This window comes from Dermacentor albipictus, chromosome 2, assembly GCF_038994185.2.
Source record: "Dermacentor albipictus isolate Rhodes 1998 colony chromosome 2, USDA_Dalb.pri_finalv2, whole genome shotgun sequence".
NCBI lineage: Eukaryota > Metazoa > Arthropoda > Arachnida > Ixodida > Ixodidae > Dermacentor > Dermacentor albipictus.
In genome coordinates, this window is record NC_091822.1 from 120921928 (window position 1) to 120935622 (window position 13695).

A 13695-nucleotide genomic window follows, 5' to 3' on the forward strand; every position below is an offset into this window, starting at 1 on the left:
ATAGCTACGTGAAGGATTTAGCAATAAAACACAGCAAGGAATTGTGCACCGTTTTCCCCTTGCGTTGTGTTTTGTTTTGTTAGACGTAGACCCATTGATTTTGAGACAAGCAGGCCTAGAAAGTTTCTTATTTCAGAGTGCTGGCGCAAATTCGTTTATGTTAGACTGGCTACGTGCATGGCGTGGTGTTTCTCAGTGAGCAGTTTTTCCATTTGAGTGACGTACCTTCATATTCAGACTTCGTGTCTACAGAACAAACATTCACACATTTGAGTTTGGAGGTGCCTACTTGCACAGTGAGGAAACGTTCTCATATTGTATTTATTTTAACACAGGCAGACGCCACGAATTGCTGTGGAGTATAAGGTACGTTGTTATAAATGGCTGTAATACTCGCACATTATAATGCCAAACTATGATATGTCCCATGAGGCAGAAAATCTGGCGTGATCAAGTGATGGTACGAAATATCATCATCATCAGGAATGACGTCAGCGTCTTATATGGCATCACCGGTAATATAGAAGAAAGTCAATGGTATAACAACGTTAATTATGGTAATTATGGGTAAATAATTTGAAATTAAGTAAATAAAAGTGAATTAAGCTGAATTGGAGTGAAGTAAAATAAATGAATCTGCATTAAAGTGGATTAAGGTGCATTAAATTGCATTAAGGTTGGTAAAAAAAAGAGCAAGGTGCATTAAGGTGGATTAAGGTAGGACTGTGAAGGACTTGTGACAGCGCATAACGTCCCGGACGTAAGCACATTATTAGAGAAGTCATGTACTTTCGCATTCGAATCACGTAAGCCTACTTAAGTGACTGTCAACCATATTTTTTTTTCTAATGCATTATCGAACTGAGTGAATTGTAATTGAAGCTAGTTGGAGCTGATATTGTCATGTTGTAGTGGCGGTGCACCACAATGGAACAATGCATCTCGCGAAACTGACTGTTTGTTGGCCGAACATGTGGCCAGAAAAACAGGTAATGGTCAGCACAATGAAAGCGCCGGGCACACTGGTCGATGGCCGAATTCTGATCTACGGATCAGACGCGTCGGCTATAGCGTATTGGCTGGTGCTCGCGTAACTACTAGATTACACATCACTATTCGCATCGCGCTCGTAATCTGATTACACAAGGCTCTTCGATAAATAGACAATGGATAGAACCAGCTATACTATACGAGAGCCCTCCGATACAGAAAGGCGTGTCTTGCACTGAGCGATAACTTGTGACATATTTAGGAAATACGTTCACCTGAAAATACAAAGAAGTACATGTGGCAATACCCCCCCTCTTTAAGAAACATTGTCCAGATCTTGGATACAGAACGCGAAAGTTAACAAAACAAAAAAGTACACATAGTGAAGAAAAATAGGACCGCATAGAGGAGAGGTCACAACTTTCGTTGGCTTAAGACGTGCCGCTGTGATTGAGCAACGCCGTTCGGCACGACCGGTCCGAAATAACAACGTACTAGCTTTTCACTGAGACCTCTAAAGCGTATTGGAGTCCAAACCCCAACATGGTCGCTGGGCTGATACTCCACGTTGCGTCATCAAAGGCTGTAGGGTTGGCTGTCCGTCCTCTGCTGGTTCTTGATGGGCAGGCGGGCGAGCTGCAGGGAGACTTCGGCACCCTGACGTTCGGTAGCTTGACGTCAAGCGTCTTTCCCGGGCTCCTTCCGTAAGCCAGCTTGAACGGCGACACCTCAGTTGTGTCTTGCACTGCCTTGTGATAGACACAGGTTATATACATTACAACAGTATCCCACGTCTTGCGCTCAATTTCGACGTACATTGCCAGCATATGGCGGCGAGGGTCTTATTAAGACCATTCGTATGCGTGTAGTAGGTCGTTTTCCTACTATATGGCTTGTCTGGCTGTACTGCAAAATCTCTTTAAGCTGCGCTGTAAAAGCCGTTTCTCTTCCTGGGCACCTATGGCGCTGCACAATAATGTCGACGACCAATTTCGCAACGTCAGTCGCACTACCTCTTGGTAACGGTTTCGTTTCGGCATAGCGGGTGAGTTCGTCAGTAGCCAGGACAAATCCACTTACTTCCCTATGTTGACGCCGGATAGGGTCCCAATAAGTTCCTTCCGATTTGCTAGAATGCTCGGTAAGAAAGCTCGATTGGTTGTAGCAATCCCGCTGGCCTTGTTGGCGGTGTCATGCGTCAGTCTCAGCGCGTCTTGTGGGTGATATCGGTAGTCACGTGTGGCCAATAATACTTCTTTTGTTTCCTCGCGAGCAAACGGGAAAACCGGAGGTACGTGCCCATCTGTCGCTACTACTGTCCATCTATTGCCCATGTACTACACATCTTTCCCATGGTAGGTGAATGATTGCAGCGACAGACTTCCCTCTAGTAAGTATTGTAAGAAACTCTATGGCTTGGCAATTTTATACGTTACACAGTAACCCTACCTCCGCAATCACTACCGCTCGCGCAAGTTTTTGAATGTAAGTACAACGTTATTAGCTTCGCGCACGCAATCTGTTTACATGCGACTGGGCGGAAACGTATACAGGCAATAGATAGAAACAATGATAAAATTTGAGGAAATTCTCACACAGAAAGGCACGTGTTGAACTAAGCCGCGGTAACTTTCAATATTTGTTTGGCGGTGAAATGCGATCACTGGTTGAAGATAAACAAGTACACTTGCAATACTATAGAAAGATAGCTTCCCCTTGATAATAGTGTTTGAATCTTGGTGAAGCCTAGAGTTGACTGCGCCATTTTAAACGTGCCATGGAAAAAAAAACTGTCCGAGAGGGCTTATCCTAGAGATTAGAAAAAACAATCGAGTGTACAATTCGAGATGCCACAAGCAGGCTCGTGTGAAATTATAAGGCTTCGGATATACCAGGTTCTACCTTAAATATATCATTGATATACCATTAAGTTAAATTAATTGATGAGACAGCCATTGTATCAACCAGAAATCAGAATGCATGAATATATAATTAACATGATTACAGTACGTAGGTTATAATTAATTATTTACCGTACACATTTAAACTGAAGGGTTATAGCTGCGAGTTCGCAAGGCCTGTCCACGGAGAACGAATTCTGAGATTCTGAGAACTACGCCAGTTAGAGGATATTAATTTCCAAAGGGTCCAACGAACTGCACTGGCGTTCCAATTACTTTTGTGCTTCTCTGTATAGAACACCGTTTTCTTAAAGATGTAGCTGGTGATGCCTTTGCTCACGACAGCAAATTTTCACCGCAATTATGGCGGCACTTATTTCACATCCGATGCCATCCTCATAATTCGTTTCAAGCCGGTATGCCTTGCCTATTCACTAGCCAGAATTCGTGGATAGAAATATGTGCATTAAAGTATTTATTCACGAACTTCAATTACTATAAATATGGTAATTATTCAATCAAGTATTTTGATTTCTCCCCGAAATAAGTACCGCCTCATTGAGTAATTATCTCAATAACTATAATTGTACTATCTGCTGCAGACAATTTTTATCAACTTGGTGGAGTAAAAAAAATCCACCGACGATTACGACACTCCTTAAAACAAAATTTGAGTGAAGATTTGTACTTCTTGTCATTTGCAGATATATTAGGCAAATAATATGAGAGGGACATGCTACAGAGTCGGTGATCGTCGAAAATCTCATCTGCGGATCAAGTGTGTCGGCTTTTATACATGACTCGTCGAAGCTTCCGGACTAATCATTGGTGCCGCGTGGTCTCCAGAAGGTCCTACACTATTCGCGTCGCGCACACAATCAGATTACAAAGCAGTCGCAAACCATTAGGATCGAAACAAGCGCCGAACGAGACCAAACGAAGCAAACCAAACAAGCGCGAGCGAGAGCTGACGCGAGCATACGATAGTACGAAATGAGCTGTCCGGCTGAGATCAGATACCAGTACGCAACGAACGATTGGGCTGGCCAATATGACACCAGTTTCCCGCGGGCATGTCACTGAAGGGGCCGCTCTCATAGGGCTCCGCAGTTCGCGGCATCTCCTTCTCTGCGTTCGCTCTTTCATCTTTCGTTGTACTCGTTCACCCGTTGCACCGCAAACACTCACGTCAGGAAATGGCTCCTAAAAGCTGCGTCCTAAAAAAATAACACCCATTCCACTCTGTGAAGATGGAATGGCAGTGAAAGCTGACGACAGTCAAAGCTCCCAAACTAAAAGCAAAGTGCTTTCACTGCTACTCCATCTTTACAGGGTGGAATGGTTGTCGTTTGTTAGTTCAACATCACGGGAACGTTCTTCGTCGGGGGTCGTTTAGCGCCGGTGCCGTTTACATTATCGTTGCTGTTCCCTCCGGCGCTCCTCGTACGGATTTTGTTCTTCGGGGGTACGAACTTTACGTGTCCGCCCCATCGATAACGTAGCTGTGTTTAGCGTCCATACCTCTCCTGCTTATATATTGCGACAATCTTGACATTACGCTATTTTTCACGGCGAACGTTCTAATCTGTTCCGCATTTTGTCATCGGCGCTGCCGCATTGCCCTAGTACGTGAGTGAGTGAGTGAGTGAGTGAGTGAGTGAGTGAGTGAGTGAGTGAGTGAGTGAGTGAGTGAGTGAGTGAGTGAGTGAGTGAGTGAGTGAGTGAGTGAGTGAGTGAGTGGAGTGAGTGAGTGAGTGAGTGAGTGAGTGAGCGAGTGAGTGAGCGAGTGAGTGAGTGAGTGAGTGAGTGAGTGAGTGAGTGAGTGAGTGAGTGAGTGAGTGAGTGAGTGAGTGAGTGAGTGAGGAAACATTTATTGTAGGTCCGGCGAGGATGCGAACTCGTCGCGCACCCGGCTAGTCCCACGTCGGGACCGGCAGGTCTAGCCCACCGGCCCGGTCGCGGGCACGCCGGACAGCCGGGATTTGCTTTTCAAGAGCGGGGCTACGCAGAAGTGAGTCCCACTCCTCCTTGATGAACTTGGGGTACGTCGACCCGCACTCCTACAGCATGTGCGCTAGAGTGGAGGTCTGCCCGCAGGAGGGGCAGGCGTCGTCGCGATACACGTCCGGGTAAGCCTCGTGGAGAACGGAGAGACACGAATACGTACTGGTCTGCAGAAGCCTAAGAGAAACGGCTTGCGCCCTATTCAACCTGGAGTGAGGGGGTGGAAAGACCCTTCTAGACATGTAGAAAAATTTAATAATCTCGTTGTGAGTAGCGGGAGCATCCCTGTGGCCGTAGGGAGGATGGGAGCCGGTGCTTCTTGCAGAGGAAGCGCGGTCGGTGAGGTCACGCGCAGCCTCGTGAGCAGACTCATTCAGGTTCAGGGGAGCACCCTCGACCGACCCTACGTGATCTGGAAACCAGTGGATTGAATGATGCGTGAGAGCATATCGACTCGAGTTGCTAAGAAGACGAGCAGCTTGCTTGGCGATGCAACCCTTCTGAAAAGCCCTAACTGCCGTTTTGGAATCGCTATATATCTCGGACCCACGACTGTCTAGCAGGGCGAGGGCGATGGCGGCTTGCTCGGCGACTCCGGGGTCTGAAGTGCGAATGGAGGCGCAATTAGAAATCTTGCCGCTGGAGTCGACCACAACGATGGCAAAGGTCTTCCCATCGCTGTACTCCGCGGCGTCGACGAAGCTTGCTCTAATGTCTCGTTGCCTGATCTGTTTGAGGATGGCTGCTGCTCTGGCCTTGCGTCTGCCCTCGTTATGGACGGGATGGACTTTTCGGGGCACAGGGGCCACTTCGAACTTGTCTCGAATGCACCTAGGGATCGGGGTACTGACCATCGGGAATCCCGCAGGTTGGTAACCCAGCTCATCGAGGATGTGTTTACCTGCCGCTGTGGTGCTCAGGCGAGTGAGTTGCGCACGTTCTTGGGCTTCGGCGATCTCCTCGGCGGTGTTATGCACCCCCAGCTTGAGGAGATCCTCGGTATGGGTCCTGATGGGTAGGCCGAGAGCCCTCTTGACCACTTTGCGGATGAGAGCATTGAGCTTGTCTCGCTCCGCTCTGAGCCAGTTGCGCATAGAAATTGTGTACGTAAAGTGACATAGCACGAAGGCATTGATAAGCCTGAGGAGATTGTTTTCCTTCATTCCTCAGTGCCGGTTTGCTATTCTGCGAACGAGGCGGAAAGCGTTGTCCGTCTTTGCGATGATCTTGCGGAGAGCCGTTCCGTAACGTCGACCCTGGGTATCACCCCCCGCCCCGTCACAAGTACGAAGACTGATGCTGCTTTCGGAAACTGGCTTCCAATCTTTGGGTCTGCCTCCCTTCTCTTTTCTGTAAAGCAGAAGCTCCGACTTGGCGGGGGAGTCGTCGCGTTTACACAGACAAACCAAACGATGAAAACGCTTGTGTCTGGGTTTGTTAGAAATCGATAAGTCCTTTTCTGTTCCGGGACACCGAAAAAACTACGGAAGGTTAGTTACATACAGCTTTCGCTGTAAAACAGGCTGTAGAGTTGTAACGACCTCGTGCGCTCCTCTACAATGTGGAACGGTGAAACCAACGTACAAACTTCATCCATTATTGCTTTCGGACAGCCACAGAATTGCAAAAGAAAATACAGCGTCCCATGAATAAATTAGAATCGTACATTTCGACAGAAGGTCGGGAGTGTCGTGTGTCAGCACACCTTCAGCTTTTCTGTCGTCCGAAGAAACTTAATTTCTCAGCATGGCAACCTGATGTCACCATATCAGTCTTGTGACATCATGAAAGGAAGTGTTCATAGATGCAATTTTGTAAATGCACAATCAGTCGGAAGTAAGCGCTTGTGTTGTTACTCCTCACTCGGTCTGTGTTTTTGCACGCTTGACGGTTACCTACTACAAGAACCGTTCACCGGTTTGGTTTGTTGCCTATGGATGCGGCTCAACCCACTACAGTGGTTAGTCATGAATCGGGTGGCAGTAGGTATAAAGAGGGAAGGATACTGAAATTCACCGGGCTGGCTGTTCTATTCCTCGTCGTCTTCCCTCACACTCACTGTGCGAGCACCCAAGGCCAAGTGTGCACTTCCTCTTTGCCTTCGGCCAAGCTGCAAGTGGTCGGCACGGCTTGCAACTACAGACCATTGCCTGTACGCAACTTGTCCAGGAACTGAAGTCGTCATTGGTGAGCCGTCCAACGCCCAACCAGTTCCCCTGGCGGGCGGCACTGGCTCTTGCGCACTGGCCACAGGTCTCGCCGACGATTATGACGTCGCAGTTGGGAACGTAAGGCAGAAGATGCTGCAAAATAAATAGCCGCTCTGCCTAGTCGTCGGGCGCTAATTCGCAGCGTTACGGCTAACTGATCGAGTATCACCGATGCGCTCGAATCAACTGAGATCGATGAAATACCGTGTGCCTTGCGCGTCTGGTTTCTTTCGCATCTCTTAAGGTGGTAAATTGCGCATACTGCTGTCTCTTACGCGTACGGGCAGCTCTTTGATGAGGATGAGCCGTGTTAGTCTCCTACACTTCCTACAACGAGACCGCACTCAGCCGAGGGCCAACAGCCATGCATTCGGCCAGTGGTTGCGTTGAAATTCTAGCATAAGAACCATCCAGATGTTTCTGGACGGTTCTTCCTGCTCCCATCCGTGGACATATCAGACTCCTGGAGTGCTAGCACCTTAAGTACTAAAGCAGCCGGTGAATCCATGTGCTCCAGCGTTAACAAATTCGGGAGTCCCTTCACCGACTGCTGTGGGCGAAAAGTGGTCATGGTCTCTAAAAGTGATGGTATAGTGTCGGATGCAGAAGAAAAGACCGTGACCCGCGGTGGAAAATATGGCTCGCATCTGCAGCCTTCCACGGAGCAGGCCGCGAGACCTACTAAAACCTTTTTGGATGCAGCTGCAGCGGTGAAATCATGCATTTCCCAAGCTTCACTGTGTTGCCACCGCAGCGGCTTGGCTGGTGGAGACTGTCAAGTCTAAGCAGCAGTGGTGGCCTACTGCGTATTTATGGGTTGTGGTGGAGCCGATGGAATTGAATTGTGATGCGCCGCCCGGTGGTAAGACGACACGGAAGCGGCGATCGTCATGCGCTTCCCATTGTCTGGGGTGGAACCAACGGCGACACTCGATAAGCCGGCCTCTGCAGCGGAGCAACCTGCGGGCCTCTCTGTCGAGACGTTAATGGGTGTGACTGTGTCGTGAAGGTGGTGGATCTTACAAGGCCCGGTCACTGAGCAGTACTGGTCGGGCTTCGCAGGCATATATACGCGAGTGTGTGGAATGCAGCCATGAAAACTGTGCTCCAATCTGCGCAGAACCGGTACTTGTGACGTTCGTAGTCATGCCAGGCCTTGGCGCCACATCGAAGCCGCCCCGCTGCAGCCAGCCATATCGTTTTGTCGGATCAGGCATGGAGACCGCCGAGCGTGTTGGCTGCTTGCACCCACAGAATGGGGTCATTATGAAATCGGTGCAGCTCCGGAAGCTCCCAGGCAGCCAGTGATGCTAAGGTTACAGACGGGAAATCAGAGGTGGACGAAACGAATGAATTCAGCTGCTGCAACAGCAGCGAGGCGTTTCGCATGACGTCCGTCAAGCTGCTGGCTGAGCTGCCCGTTGAGCCATGGGCGGAATCCGCGCACACTGAGGCGGCGGCACCAGCTGCAGTACTCACGCCAGTTGGACCCTTGGCGAAGGGAGCGTGAACGGCATCCGTCGAGCCAGGGTGGAATCCACGTAGAATGATGTATCAGCAGTGGCCACAGTACTCACGCCAGGCAACCCCATGGACAAGAGAGCGGGAACGGCATCCGTTGAACCAGGAGTGCAATCCATGTACAATGAGGTAGCGGCAGTGGCCACAGTACTCGCGTAACTCAGCCTCATGGCCAAAAAAACTTGAACGGCATCCGTTGAGCCAGGGCCAGTCGCGGCCGTGGGAATCGCTACCACCCGAAGCATTGCCGGTGGAGCGTGAACAGCGTCCCTTGGTGGCTCAGAGGTCGATGATGATATGAGGAAGACGTTAATGTCATGGGAAGCTTGGATGGCGCAGCCAATGCCGAAGTAGAGCTCCTTGCCAGGCTTTTCAGCTGTTGTGCCAGCATGGAGAAGGCCGAGGCATGGTCGGCGTAGCATGCAGTTCTGCCGTGGATTCGCCATGGCGGCTTGGACGCAATCCCCGGGCGGTAGTGATTGCGAGTCCTAAGGACTCGTCCGCTTCGAAGAGTCATGGATGGAGGCGGATCAAGGTCCGATGGCTCCATGTTTCGCGTCTGCGCCACTGTAAAGGAGAAACCGAGACAACACCAGTTAACTGGGCTGGCTGTTATATTCTCTGCCTCGCCATGCTTCCCATATATATATATATATATATATATATATATATATATATATATATATATATATATATATATATATATATATATATATATATATATATATATATATATATATATACAAATATATATATAGCGAGAAGAGAGCGGGTGAACCAAGGGGCCCAATTTTTATTAGTCATATCATAGGAAGCCAACAAAAACTGACGCCAAGGACAACATAGGGGGATTTACTTGTGCTTAATAAATGAAATAAAGAACCGATAAATTAACCGAAATGAAAGTGGATGAAAAAGCAACTTTCCGCAGGTGGGGAACAATCCCACAACCTTCGCATTACGCGATCCATGCTCTACCAATTAATCTACCGCGGCGCCGTTTCCCCTGCCAATTTATTGGCTATTTATGTTTCCTAGTAGAACCCTGGGAGTGTTAGCCAGCGCTACCACTCGCAGGCCTTGGCGGCGGGTGTGTAAATTCCTTTCCACTGCAGGCGTCAGGAGAATGTGATCTTTTTTTGTGGGAAGGCAACCCTTCAATAACCCCCCCCTCCACACACACACACACACACACACACACACACACACACACACATATACATATATATATATATATATATATATATATATATATATATATATATATATATATATATATATATATATATATATATATATATATATATATATATATATATATATCCCGCATGAATTTGGCTACCACGGCAAACCTAGGTGCCCCATTTAACAGCGACCCACATCTTTTCTACATTGAATGTAGTAGCTTTGTTGCCCTTGCAGAAAACTTTGTGAGGGTACACGTGCAACATCAAAGAATGAAATAGCTTTGAAATGGCTAAGGGACAAGTATGACTCAATCAAGTGTCGCTATCGATCTCTGAAATCAGAGCGTGGGACAGCAGGGAAGAACTAAGCCCAATACTATTCGATACGTTGAGCCGGCCTCTAGCGGAACTTACTGCTCATCCCCATGAATGCTGCAGGCCCTGCTCTGTCGTCGTCTCTATTCGATGTAAGAGAAAGGAAGAAGGAAAGAAAAGAAGAAGTAGAGATTCAAGGACGGACATAAAGGCTGTAAGCACCGAAGCCACATTAGGAGAAGAAGAAATGAAAGATATCCAAAACGGGTGGTCTAGGCGCAAACCGCAGCAGCACACAATAAAAGTACGCCCGTATAAGGGTTATCTTTCGTCTGATCCCAGGGGCGAACAAAATCGACAGGATCCCATCGAAAAAGAAATAATTTTCTTGCGCTGTTTTTCGGGCAGTGGTAAGAGCCGACACTGGTGGTTTTCCCGAAATGTTGCCGGACAGCCTTCTCTATGTGTGATACACTTCTTTGCTTTTTGTAGTGCATTCGTCGACTGCGAGTTCTCTGCCAATCGAACAGTCACTCCGCTGACCTCGCCATTGTGATTGCTTCCTTCAGTTCAGTGGCCGATCCGATCGCTCCCTGCTTCTGCGCTGTTTGGCTGCTGGCATTTCACCACGGTTTGCTGCGAAAAAAAGATATTGAAAGAAAAACAACTAAGCACCGGTCATGGGTGGTGTTTTTCGACGCGTAGCAGATGTCCGCTTTCTAGCCGACGCACTTGCTTTTAAGAAGGCCCTGTGTAATAGGTGCCTTCTACTTTCCTTCTGTCTCTGCTTTTTCTTGGTTTACCCTGGTGCGTTCGCTTGACGCAGCGCCATCTATATCAATTCCTTTTTGTTGTTGTTGTTGGGAGCGTGGAGAGAAGACACAGCGCAGACGCCAAATTGGTGAGCTTTATTCTCACCGCAACGCCATTGTTTTCGCGCAGCGCAACCTAGATATGGCTGTTGGAGGTTGAAGATGCGACGGACTCGAGACACATATGCTCCTATACCCGCTTCACGTGCTTTGCACCGCTTCGTTTTTGTTGCTCTTCGAGAGGTCCCCTGCTCCTTCTTGCGTGGCATTCTAGCTTTCCCAGCCCGAACCTCACCTCTGAAAGGGGCGGAGGAAAGCTGCAAACAGGGAAACAAACTGCGTTAATCACATGCGAAGATGTCGAAATCCATGCCAGCCAAAGCTTTCGCGAAGGATTTAATCAAATGCTGAACAATTTCCCAGTTTATCACTTTATTACTGCGCCCTTTGCGTAAAAAAGTGACAGGCGCACGTGCCCCACAGTGTGACACAGGCAACGATCATCTCGAAGAGCTAATTAGCGTTGACAGGATTACAGCAGACGACCTTGACAGGACTGTTAATGAAAAGCTAGCGGTCGATCCGTAGGGCATCAGATTTCTACCATTTGATAGCACGAAAGTTTTTTATAACAGAACTATGCTTCTTGACCTCCACAGCTTGCGTAAAACGCGTATGCAGGTTTGACATGCCGATGTCAGTAAACGCTCAATATGTGAAAACTTGATTGAAGGTGTTGCGCAGTACATGCAGGTCTATAGAGGGCTGCCTGAACTGCTTGATTCAGTTAATGTGCTTGATGACTTGGTTGTACAGAATAAATTTTTATCAGATTTTGTAAGCAAAGATAGGCTCTGTTTTGTTTGTACATTGTTTAGTTTTGCTATGGTCGGCATAAAAAGTACTATTCTAGCCTAATGGCTAGAGCATCGCTCTGCTGTTCTGGGAGACTGAGCCTAAATTAGGCATGTAATTCAATTTTTGAAAGTGTTAGATGCCTGCCAAGAAAATGCATCCAGGAAATTCCGGGAGGGTTCCCGAAGATTCCTTTCTCTTTTCATTATAGCAGGCGTCATGAACAGTACGTCTGTTCGTCATAGAAACACCCGCGTCTAGACAGCCAGCTTCCCACAACACTTTTCCCAACCGTTCTTTTATAGGCATTCACAAGAGTGACAATAGTGTACAAACCTATTGTGTCGGTAGGGTCGGTTCTTTTGATTATTAAGAGACGGTATTTTTCCCTCTTTTCGGGAGGCGCTGCTCCCGAGAACTTTTGCAATGAAAGCAGAGTCAGCAGACGTCTGGAGGAGACAGACATCACAGAGTCGAGCGCTCCTTGGACGCGCAATGACCCCATGACCGACAGGGGCAGCGAGGGCACTCTGCTGTACTATTCTGCTTCAGAAGAGGATGTGTCGGATGACGGTGATTACTTGCCTCATATGCCAACGACGTAAGACGCCAACTCAACATGCCTCCGGCCCCTTGCAACCCTTACCATGCCCCGCGCGCGCGTTCGACCGTGTCGTCATTGACTTATACGGTCCGCTTCCCAACACGCCAAGCGACAACCGCTGGGTTATTGTTGCTATCAACGGTTATTGCTGTATAACATATGTGCAGCAGCAGAAACACCTGAAACGAATCACTGCGGCATTATTCCTCGATGTTAAAGATGCGTACAACAGTGTAGATCATCATGCAATTCTAGACGCCTTAGAAGCTGTAGGGATTTGTGGACACGCCTTTTCCTGGATACGCAGCTATTTGAATTAATGATTTTTCTTTATTTTGATTGAGGACGGACCAACGCCGTCTAGCTATACCACTCATGGTGTACCGCAAGGCGGAGTACGTAGCCCTACCCTGTTCAACCTGGTGCTCGTTGGTCTCACCAATTCGTTACAGCAAACCATACAGCTCTCCGTATATGCAGACAACATTTGTATATAGGCTTCAGGAGTGACACGTGCACAAGCCCGCGCACGACTTCAGAAGGCTTCAATGGCCGTGTACCTAAAAATACCTAAAAACATACCTAAAAAGGCAAGGCCTGGAGCCTTTTCGTGAGGAATGTGCACTCGCTATTTTTGCTCGAAAAGCGATGGCCCCGTATGATTTGCGCATTAGTTACCACACGGTACGATACAAACGAACGCCCCGATTTCTCGCCGTCATCATTGATAGAGACTTGTCTTGGAGCTGTCAAATCTCGCACTACATGACAAAGCGTTTAGCCGCCATTGTAGATCTTCTCGCGTTTCTCGGCGGAAAGTCCTGGGGCGCAACAACACCATCAATGTTGGAGCGACAGAAAGCGCTATTTTTGGGCTTCCTGCGATACAGCTTACCTAGAGTAGGAAATAGTTGCACTAGAAATATCTGTAAACGGCAGAGTGTGCAAACACAAGCACTTAGAACTTGTCTCGGTGTCTCGAAACTACGTAATCGAGTGAGACGGTGGCCACTGCCAGATACACTCCTTTGACAGTTTACATTGATAGAGATGTCCTGAGAGCATACATCAAAGACTTGACTCCGATTCCCTCACACCATCTTGCTTGCTAGCCAGCAAACAGGCCTCATTCAACATTTGCTAAAAGTATTGTAAGACATCACTCCTGCTTGCCATCACAATTCACGCCAGCTACGCGATTATCACATCCATTGTGGTGTCTGCATCGGCCGCTAGTGCAATTCACAATTCCAGACATCAGAAAGAAAGCTGGAGCACCGTTGAAAGGTTTCAAGC

The 13695-nt window shown here is 48.0% G+C and overlaps 1 long non-coding RNA gene across 11 annotated transcripts in view; it reads right to left on the reverse strand.

Moving 5' to 3' along the window:
* LOC135914706 (uncharacterized) overlaps nucleotides 1-13695 on the reverse strand; it is a 137256-nt gene that overhangs the window by 5930 nt on the left and 117631 nt on the right. For 3 of the 11 annotated variants that reach the window (XR_011512129.1, XR_011512135.1, XR_011512137.1), the window contains exon 7: nucleotides 11040-11257. The exons of 1 other annotated variant lie outside the window; for it this stretch is intronic. This is a non-coding gene — a long non-coding RNA (uncharacterized lncRNA). Of the gene's footprint in view, nucleotides 1-5996; nucleotides 9194-10556; nucleotides 10765-11039; nucleotides 11258-13695 lie in introns of those variants that run through there. 7 more of the 11 variants (XR_011512130.1, XR_011512127.1, XR_011512139.1 and 4 more) reach the window with 4 other exon arrangements.